This window comes from Callospermophilus lateralis, chromosome 2 (genome assembly GCF_048772815.1).
Source record: "Callospermophilus lateralis isolate mCalLat2 chromosome 2, mCalLat2.hap1, whole genome shotgun sequence".
Classification (NCBI taxonomy): domain Eukaryota; kingdom Metazoa; phylum Chordata; class Mammalia; order Rodentia; family Sciuridae; genus Callospermophilus; species Callospermophilus lateralis.
Window position 1 is genome coordinate 121,705,539 of NC_135306.1, and position 11,279 is coordinate 121,716,817.

Genomic DNA, 11,279 nt, shown 5'->3' on the forward strand with positions numbered 1-11,279 from the left:
ACTAGACTCTATTTTGTACCTAAATGGAAATAATCCTCATTAAAATATTTTCTAGAAAGCAGTTTTTACCACACACTTCCTAATATATCCCCTAAAGTCATGACAGCTAGGCCATGCATATGGCTATACCTCTTACTAAAATTTCCTTTATTTAAATATGGTATGGTATCCCTACTTTTTCCCTTTTGTGATTCTTCCTTATTATAATGCCTTTACCCATTACAATAAGGCCAGATTTCTATGTCAGCAAAAGAGGTTACAAATGTTTGATGTTTGTTAAATTATATAATATTCTTGACTTCTTTAATTCTTGTTGATTAAAGACTGCAAGCACTTTTACAATTCTGTTCATGTTCTCTACTTGTTTTCTCTCTCCATCCTGACTTAACAGAACTTTTCAGCTATTCACGACTAGCTTAACATCTTATGTCCTGCCAGCTAATGTTGATGTCTTTTCTTCTTTCTGTATAAAAGAATAGAAGACCAATATTTTTAGTCAACCTATTTTTACCATCATCTTCCTAAGAGATTGGTATTACTTGGAATTTTAGTCATCAATTCATCATTTTCTAACTTTCTAACCCTCCCTATCTAGTAAGAAATTACATCTAGAATAGCTGAATATAGCATCTGTTTGTTTCCACTGTGTAAAGATATAGGAATTTTAAAAACTCAGCAAGTGTGTGACTTTATTATTTTTTCTTTATATTAAGAATAAATAAGCTAGATGCAGTGGCACATGCCTGTAATCTCAGCAGCTCGGGAGGCTGAGGCGGGAGGATAGAGAGTTCAAAGCCAGCTTCAGCAAAAAGTGAAGTGCTAAATAACTCAGTCAGACCCTGTCTCTAAATAAAATACAAAATAGTGTTAGGGATGTGGCTCAGTGGTTGAGTACCCCTGAGTTCAATCCCTAATACTTTTCCCCAAAAAAAAGAATAAATAAGAAAAATGACATCAGATTAAAAAGCTTCTGCACAGAAAAGGAAACATTTAAAAACATGAAGAAAGAATTTACAGAATGGGAGATATCTTTGCCAGCTATTCTTCTAATAGAGGATTTATATTCATTATACATAAATTACTCAAAAAACTTAACCACCATAAAACAAAGAAACATCAATAAATGGGCAAATGAACTAAGTAGATATTTCTTGAAACAAGAAATTTAACTGGCCAACAAATATATTAAAAATATATTAAACATCTTTAGCAGTCAAGGAAATGCATGTCAAAACTACATTGAGATTTCATTTTATTCCAGGTAGAATAGGAATAATCGAGAATACAAATAATAATAACTGCTGGTGAGGATATAAGGAAAGGAATACTTTTACATTGTCAGTGGAATTGCGAATTAGTATAGATTCTATGGAAGTTTATCTGAAGATTAGGAATGGGACCACCATGTGACCTAGACACACCACTCCTTGGTATTTATCCTAAAGATTTAAAGCCATCATACTATAGTGACACATTTATACCCATGTTACAGCAGTGCACTTCACTAAATCTAAACTGTGAAACCAGTGTCAGTCAATAGATGGATGGATTTTAAAAATGTGGTAAAGATACACAATGAAGTTTTATTCAGCCATAAAGAAGAGTGAAATTATGACATTTTCAGGAAAATGGACAGAACTGTAGAGCATAATGTTAAGCAAAATAAGCTAGACTCAAAAAGATAGGAGACATGTATTTTCCCTCATATATGGAAGCTAGAGAAAGAAAAAAAAAGGTAGAAAAAGAAAGGAAAAATAACATCATGAAAATAGAAAGGAGACTTGTCCAATAGAGGAGGAAGGTGATGGGGGACAGTGGAGAGGAGAGGGAAAGGAAAGGAAATTGGGAATGAAATTGATCAAATTGTGATAATCCTAATACACATTTTTAAAAAGTATAAAAACTTGAAAGAACAAATATATTTTTGAAAGAACAGATATATTTCATCTTTACCTATAGCTCTTATGCTTGAAAAGTTAGCTAAATTAACAAAATATCCCTGTAAGTCTACTCTCAGGCCAATCCAGGGACATGATGATACCCGCAGCCTATGAAAGTGAGCTTTGGGCACCCAGGCCTGTTCATACAACACTGCTTCCTCCTTCTTTCCTTGCTGTCCTGCTGTCTTTCCTTTTCTCTAGGCCTTTGTGGCTGTCCCCTACCCCCACATCCACCTCCTAGAAACAGGGAAAATGTTGTTTCTTTGTTTTTTGTTTTTGTTTTTTTGTTTGTTTCTTGTTTTTTTTTTTTTTTTTTTTTTTTTAGAGAGAGAGAGAGAATTTTAATATTTATTTTTTAGTTTTCCGCGGACACAACATCTTTGTTTGTATGTGGTGCTGAGGATGGAACCCGGGCCGCACACATGCCAGGCGAAAGCGCTACCGCTTGAGCCACAACCCCAACCCCAAGGTTTCCTTGATTTTTAAGCTTGATAACTCTCTTGGGTATTATTTACAGCTTTTGCAACTGCATGGACTGTTTAGATAACCAGTGCAGGGGCCACTGGGGACTTCTCACTGCGTTCCTCTGTGGCATCAATGTCCCACCAAACCTGTTGTAGACTCTGAGAGGAAATTCAACAAGAGTGTACTTCCCAAATCCCATTTAGAGATGAGGAAATTGAGGCAGAATGACATTAAATATTTTGCCGAATAATATTTTAGAAAAACACACAATTTTGAGACTCATTTTGTCAGGATTTAACACCATTATTCCATATTTAGTTGCAACACTTCTAAGAATAGAGATTCAGGAAATGATTTTACTTCTACAGTGATCAGATTCCAAAGTGAACCAAAAGTGCCTATTTCAGTCCTTGTAGTAATTTATTCAGGGGTATATATTCCAAAGTTCTTTGGTGTAGCACAGACACAACACAACCCTCTCTGGAAACGTCAGGTGGGAAGTGTAGACAGGCCTCCACTCCTTCACTCTGACATCATGCACTCATCAAATCTTGATCTGGCACCGTCTGTGTGACAAATGCTGGGACAGGGATGCAGAGAATACTGTGAGCAAAACATCATTCCTGATTTAAAAGACTTTACAGTCTGGCTTAAACTTAAAGTTAAAAAAAAAAAAGAAAAAGAAAGGGATCTCTAAATCCATAACTAAATGCACAGATGATTCCCATCAACTTCACCAACTACAATACATGTTGGTTTTCCTCTGAGCATATTTTCCCTCCTCATGCTGTCAATCAATTGTTGACTATGAACTATCAGCATTGGTATAGATCTTATATCACTAATGCTGTTTTCCATTGGTTCTTTAGAATTCCTACTTCTGCTCTGCCATAGTTGATGCGTAGCTTTCTCAGTTGGAACAGTTTATCTCCAGTTTCTTTCTTTCTTTCTTTTTTAATTGGTTTTGTTATTTTATTTTCCTACAGTTAAACTTATACATGATCTTTTAAATTCATTATTAGTTAATGGCCATAGTCTATAAAACAGAAGGTAGTATATATTAGAAAAAAATGATGATAATATATTTTCTAGCAGGACAATATTTAAAGTAATATTATAAAATATATTTTATATATTGAATATAGTTCCTCATACTTTCATTGAACACAGACAACATATAAAAAGACTATCTCAAAAATTAGCACACTCCATCTAAATTAACATGCCCAAGTTGAGCTAAATGGGCACCTTTTCTGTATCTTAATTTTTCATAATGCTATTACCTGGGTCCAACAGACTATCTGTAAAATCTGAAGACTTAATAAATGTGCTGAATAAAAGATTGACAAAATTTGATTTGCTTTATTTCTGATAAAAAATTCTTGAGGGGAAAAATGTGTTTATTTTTCCAAGTTAACTTAAAATCACCCTATGTTTATTTAGTGGCTGCACCTAAGACACTAGATGATAACAATTTGTGGCAGCAAACCATAAGAAACACTGGAAAAAAAAAAACCCTGTCCTTTATCAGCAAAATCTAGTTTAGAATCATTTTGTTTGTATAAGACTGCCAACAGAGGCAGAATTTTTATTTATTTATTTATTTATTTATTTTTTAACCTAATGGCATCTCCCACTGAGCTACATTCCCAGACCTTATTTTTTATTTTAAGAAAAGGTCTGACTGGCTATGTTGATGAGGCTGTCTCTTATGATCCTCCTGCCTAAGCCTCTTGAGTAATGGGGATTTCAGGTCTATGGCACCTTACCTGGCAGAAGCCTAACTTTTAAGACACTTCACTTGCTTGATATTTCATTCAAGATTTTGTGTTCTGTTTTTATTTTTTATGTATGTATGTATATATGTATGTATGTATGTATTTTGGTGCTGGAGATTGAACCTAGGATCTTGTGCCTGCAAGGCAAGCACTCTACCAACTGAGCTATATCTCCAGCCCCTGTGTTCTGTTTTTAAAGAAGACTTATGTGTATGTGATTCAATCTCCAACAAAACCTGGATCATATCCACTTTTAGCTGGCACAGGGACAAAGCATCAGTATGCTAGTACTTCAAGGCTCAATCTTAGTGAAATTCTGGCCCACTTGATAAAATTGCCAAATTAATCTTTCATCTAGTCCTATCCCTCAAAAATCCATCTTACATGTTCCTGCTAGATCAGACTTCCTAATGTTCTTTTCTCCTTCCATAACTTTTGTTTCTCGGGTATGTTCAATATCTTCCCTAGTAGTAAAATAAAGTCCTCAACCTGACCTTCAATGCCACCTACCCCACAAGATTCCCACCTGTGTTTTTATTCTATCCATTTTAGGAACCTACCAACTTCTCCCAGATCATAAATCCTGTCTTTCCTCATCCTTTCATTGTCTTGAATTACTTCCTTGGGTGGCTCTAGATGAATGAAGCTGAACTATAAGCAGCCCAATGACAACAAGATGGTGATGGGTGGGTGTGAAATCCACTGCAGCAGGATTCAGCACTTTTAATGTGCTCCAGAGTATCACTGTGGCAGCCTGTCCTGTATTTACCTAGAGTGTTTCCTTTCTCTCTTGGTTGGCATGCTCACCTCAGATTTATTTTTACTGGCTATGAGACAAAGAATCAAGCACTAGCACTTCTTTTTTTTTTTAATTAATTTTTATTGTAGGTTGTTCAAAACATTACATAGTTCTTGATATATCATATTTCACACTTTGATTCAAGTGGGATATGAGCTCCCATTTTTACCCCATATACAGATTGCAGAATCACTTCAGTTGCACAACCATTGATTTACATATTGCCATTCTGGAGTCTGTTGTATTCTGCTGCCTTTCCTATCCTCTACTATCCCCCCTCCCCTCCCCTCTTCTCTCTCTACCCCCTCTACTGTAATTCATTTCTCCCCCTTATATTTTCCCTCCTTTCCCCTCACTTCCTCTTGTATGTAATTTTGTATACCCCTGAGGGTCTCCTTCCATTTACATGCAATTTCCCTTCTCTCTCCCTTTCCCTCCCACCTCTCATCCCTGTTTAATGTTAATCTTCTTCTCATGCTCTTCTTCCCTACTCTGTTCTTAGTTACTCTCCTTATATCAAAGAAGACATTTGGCATTTGTTTTTAAGGGATTGGCTAGCTTCACTTAGCATAATCTGCTCTAATGCCATCCATTTCCCTCCAAATTCTATGATTTTGTCATTTCTTAATGCTGAGTAATACTCCATTGTGTATAAATGCCACATTTTTTTTATCCATTCGTCTATTGAAGGGCATCTAGGTTGGTTCCACAGTCTTGCTATTGTGAATTGTGCTGCTATGAACATGGATGTAGCAGTGTCCCTATAGTGTGCTCTTTTTAGGTCTTTAGGGAATAGACCGAGTAGTGGAATAGCTGGATCAAATGGTGGTTCCATTCCGAGCTTTCCAAGAAATCTCCATACTGCTTTCCAAATTGGCCGCACCAATTTGCAGTCCCACCAGCAATGTACAAGAGTACCCTTTTCCCCACATCCTCGCCAGCACTTGTTGCTGTTTGACTTCCTAATGGCTGCCAATCTTACTGGAGTGAGATGGTATCTTAGGGTGGTTTTGATTTGCATTTCTCTGACTGCTAGAGATGGTGAGCATTTTTTCATATACTTGTTGATTGATTGTATGTCCTCCTCTGAGAAATTTCTGTTCAGGTCCTTGGCCCATTTGTTGATTGGGTTATTCGTTATCTCATTGTTTAATTTTTTTAGTTCTTTGTATATTCTGGATATTAGGGCTCTGTCTGAAGTGTGAGGAGTAAAGATTTGTTCCCAGGACGTAGGCTCCCTATTTACCTCTCTTATTGTTTCTTTTGCTGAGAAAAAACTTTTTAGTTTGAGTAAGTCCCATTTGTTGATTCTAGTTATTAACTGTTGTGCTATGGGTGTCCTATTGAGGAATTTGGAGCCCGACCCCACAGTATGTAGATCATAGCCAACTTTTTCTTCTATCAGACGCCATGTCTCTGATTTGATATCAAGTTCCTTGATCCACTTTGAGTTAACTTTTGTGCATGGCGAGAGAAAGGGATTCAGTTTCATTTTGTTGCATATGGATTTCCAGTTTTCCCAACACCATTTGTTGAAGATGCTATCCTTCTTCCATTGCATGCTTTTAGCCCCTTTATCAAATATAAGATAGTTGTAGTTTTGTGGATTGGTTTCTGTGTCCTCTATTCTGTACCATTGGTCCACCTGCCTGTTTTGGTACCAGTACCATGCTGTTTTTGTTACTATTGCTCTGTAGTATAGTTTGAAGTCTGGTATAGCTATACCGCCTGATTCACATTTCCTGCTTAGAATTGTTTTTGCTATTCTGGGTCTTTTATTTTTCCATATGAATTTCATGATTGCTTTCTCTATTTCTACAAGAAATGCTGTTGGGATTTTGATTGGCATTGCATTAAACCTATAGAGAACTTTTGGTAATATCGCCATTTTGATGATGTTACTTCTACCTATCCATGAACAGGGTATATTTTTCCATCTTCTAAGATCTTCTTCTATTTCTCTCTTTAGGGTTCTGTAGTTTTCATTGTATAAGTCTTTCACCTCTTTTGTTAGGTTGATTCCCAAGTATTTTATTTTCTTTGAGGATATTGTGAATGGGGTGGTTGTCCTCATTTCCATTTCAGAGGATTTGTTGCTGATATACAGGAATGCCTTTGATTTATGCGTGTTGATTTTATAGCCTGCCACTTTGCTGAATTCATTTATTAGCTCTAATAGTTTCTTTGTAGACCCTTTTGGGTCTGCTAGGTATAGAATCATGTCATCTGCAAATAGTGATAATTTGAGTTCTTCTTTTCCTATTTTTATGCCTTTAATTTCTTTCGTCTGTCTAATTGCTCTGGCCAGTGATTCGAGAACTATGTTGAACAGAAGTGGTGAGAGAGGGCATCCCTGTCTTGTTCCAGATTTTAGAGGGAATGCCTTCAGTTTTTCTCCATTCAGAATGATGCTAGCCTGAGGCTTAGCATAGATTGCTTTTACAATGTTGAGGTATGTTCCTGTTATCCCTAGTTTTTCTAGAGTTTTGAACATAAAGGGATGCTGTACTTTGTCGAATGCTTTTTCCGCATCTATCGAGATGACCATATGGTTCTTATTTTTAAGCCTGTTGATGTGGTGAATAACATATATTGATTTCCGTATATTGAACCAACCTTGCATCCCAGGGATAAATCCTACCTGATCATGGTGCACAATTTTTTTGATATGTTTTTGTATCCGGTTCGCCAGAAGTTTATTGAGGATTTTTGCATCTAGGTTCATTAGAGATATTGGTCTGTAGTTTTCTTTCTTTGAAGTGTCTTTGTCTGGTTTAGGAATCAGGGTGATGTTGGCCTCATAGAATGAATTTGGAAGTTCTCCCTCTTTTTCTATTTCCTGAAATAGCTTGAAAAGTATTGGTATTAGTTCCTCTTTAAAGGTTTTGAAAAACTCTGCTGTATACCCATCCGGTCCTGGGATTTTCTTAGTTGGTAGTCTTTTGATGGTATCTTCTATTTCCTCAATTGATATTGGTCTGTTTAGGTTGTCAATATCCTCCTGACTCAATCTGGGCAAATCATATGACTTAAGAAATTTATCGATGCCTTCACTATCTTCTATTTTATTGGAGTATAAGGATTCAAAATAATTTCTGATAATCTTCTGTATTTCTGAAGTGTCTGTTGTGATATTGCCTTTTTCATCCTGTATGCTGGTAATTTGAGTTCTCTCTCTTCTTCTCTTTGTTAGCGTGGCTAAGGGTCTGTCGATTTTATTTAGTTTTTCAAGGAACCAACTTTTAGTTTTGTCAATTTTTTCAATTGTTTCTTTCGTTTCGATTTCATTAATTTCAGCTCTGATTTTAATTATTTCTTGTCTTCTACTTCTTTGGCTGTTGTTTTGCTCTTCTTTTTCTAGGATTTTGAGTTGAAGTATTAGATCATTTATTTGTTGGTTTTTTCTTTTTTTAAGGAATGAACTCCAAGCAATAAATTTTCCTCTTAGAACTGCTTTCAATGTGTCCCATAGATTCCGATATGTTGTGTCTGTGTTTTCATTTATCTCTAAGAATTTTTTAATTTCCTCCTTGATGTCTTCTATAACCCATTGATCATTCAGTAACCTATTGTTCATTCTCCAAGTGATGCATGATTTTTCCTTACTTCTTTTCTCGTTAATTTTCAATTTCATTCCACTATGATCGGATAAGATGCATGGTATTATCTCTACTCCTTTATATTGTCTAAGAGTTGCCCTGTGACATAATATATGATCTATTTTTGAGAAGGATCCATGTGCTGCTGAGAAAAAAGTGTAACTGCTTGATGTTGGGTGGTATATTCTATATATGTCAATTAAGTCTAGGTTATTAATTGTGTTATTGAGCTCTATAGTTTCCTTATTCAACTTTTGTTTGGAAGATCTGTCCAGTGGTGAGAGAGGTGTGTTGAAGTCTCCCATGATTATTGTATGGTGGTCTATTAGACTCTTGAACTTGAGAAGAGTTTGTTTGATGAACATAGCTGCACCATTGTTTGGGGCATATATATTTATGATTGTTATGTCTTGTTGGTGTATGGTTCCCTTGAGAAGTATGTAGTGTCCCTCTTCATCCCTTTTGATTAACTTTGGCTTGAAATCTATTTTATTTGATATGAGTATGGACACTCCTGCTTGTTTCCAAAGTCCATATGAGTGATATGATTTTTCCCAACCTTTCACCTTCAGTCTATGTATGTCTTTTCCTATCAAATGCGTCTCCTGAAGGCAGCATATTGTTGGGTCTTGTTTAGTGATCCATTCTGCTAGCCTGTGTCTCTTAATTGGTGAGTTTAAGCCATTAACATTTAGAGTTATTATCGAGATATGGGTTGGTCTTCCAGCCATATTTGTTTATTTATGTTACTAAACATGGTTTGTTTTCCTCTTTGATTATTCCCCCCCACCTTTACTGTACTACCTCCTGCTGTTGGTTTTCATTGATATTTTCCATTTCCTCTTCCTGTAATATTTTGCCGAGGATGTTTTGAAGAGATGGTTTTCTAGCTGCAAATTCTTTTAACTTTTGTTTATCATGGAAGGTTTTAATTTCATCTTCCATCCTGAAGCTTAATTTCGCGGGATACACAATTCTTGGTTGGAACCCCTTTTCTTTCAGTGTTTGAAATATGTTATTCCAGGATCTTCTAGCTTTCAGAGTCTGTGTTGAAAGATCAGCTGTTATCCTGATTGGTTTACCCATAAATGTAATCTGCTTCCTTTCTCTTGTAGCTTTTAAAATTCTCTCCTTATTCTGTATGTTGGGCATCTTCATTATAATGTGTCTAGGTGTGGATCTCTTATGATTTTGCACATTCGGCGTCCTGTAGGCTTCTAGGATTTGGGATTCTGTCTCATTCTTCAAGTCTGGGAAGTTTTCTCGTATTATTTCGTTGAATAGATTGCTCATTCCTTTGGTTTGGACCTCAATACCTTCCTGTATCCCCATGACTCTTAAGTTGGGTCTCTTTATGTTATCCCATATTTCTTGAATGTTCTGCTCATGGTTTCTTAACAGCTTTGCTGAGCTGTCTATGTTCTTCTCCAGTTGAAATACTTTGTCTTCATTGTCTGATGTTCTATCTTCTAAGTGTTCTACTCTGCTGGTAGTATTCTCAATTGAGTTTTTAAGTTGGTTTATTGTTTCCTGCATTTCCAGGATTTCTGTTTGTTTGTTTTTTATAACCTCTATCTCCCTGTATAATTGATCTTTTGCTTCTTGGATTTGTTTATGTAATTCATTGTCGAAGTGGTCGAAGTGGTCTTTCATTGTCTGATTTTGCTGTCTAATGTCTTCCTTGAGACTCCAGATCATCTGAAGCATGTATGTCCTGAATTCTTTATCTGACATTCCATCTGCTGCAGATATTACCTCTTCTAAAGTTGAGTTGACCTGCATTGCTTGTGGTCCTTTCTTTCCTTGTCTTTTCATACTGATCGCGTTTCTTTCTGCTTGGTGAAACTTTTGTGTTATTGATTTTTCCCCCTATATATTTATATTGCTCTTGTATAGCTGCAAAGTCTCCCTCGCAGGCTTTGGCGGTGGCTCTGCCCCTCCTCCAATTGAGGCAATGTGCCTACCACGCCAGGAGGCCGCTGTACCTGTACTTTCGATGGGCCTGTTCTTTCGGTGGTCACAGGTCCGCCTACCTTGCAGGCGTGAGCAGCGGCTTTGCCCCTCTGCTGGCCACTAGGCCTGTTCTGTCTGTCGGTTGCAGATCTGTCTACCAAAGGGCGCTGGTGGTGGCTCTGCCCCTCCCCCGACCGGGGCGATGTATCTGGCGGGCCACTGGGCCTGTTTTGTCGGTGGTCACGGTTCCTCCTACCTTGCACGTGCGTGGAACAGCTGTGTCCCTCCGAGAGTTGCTGGGCCTGACCTGCCAGTGGGTGGCAAGTGCGCCTACCTTGCAGGTGCGGGGGTGGCTCTGCCGTTCCGCGGGTCACTGGGCCTGATCTGCTGGTGAGTCGCAGGTCTGCCTACCTTGCAGGCGCCCGGTGGCTCTGCCCTTCCCCCAACCGGGGCGGGGCGATGTGTCTGGCCGGCCGCTGGGCCTGTTCTGTTGGTGGTCACAGTTCAGCCTACCTAGCAGGCACGTGGGGCAGCTGTGCCCCTCCGCAGGTTTTTGGGCCTGACGTGCCGGTGGGTCGCAGGTCTGCCTACCTTGTAGGCTCGGGGGGTGGCTCTGCCGCTCTGTGTATTGCTGTGCCTGTTCTGCTAGTGGGTAGTGGGTCCGCCTACCTTGCAGGCACCCGGCGGCTCTGCCCCTCCCCCAACTGGAGCGATGTGTCTGGCGGTCCACTGGGCCTGTTTTGTC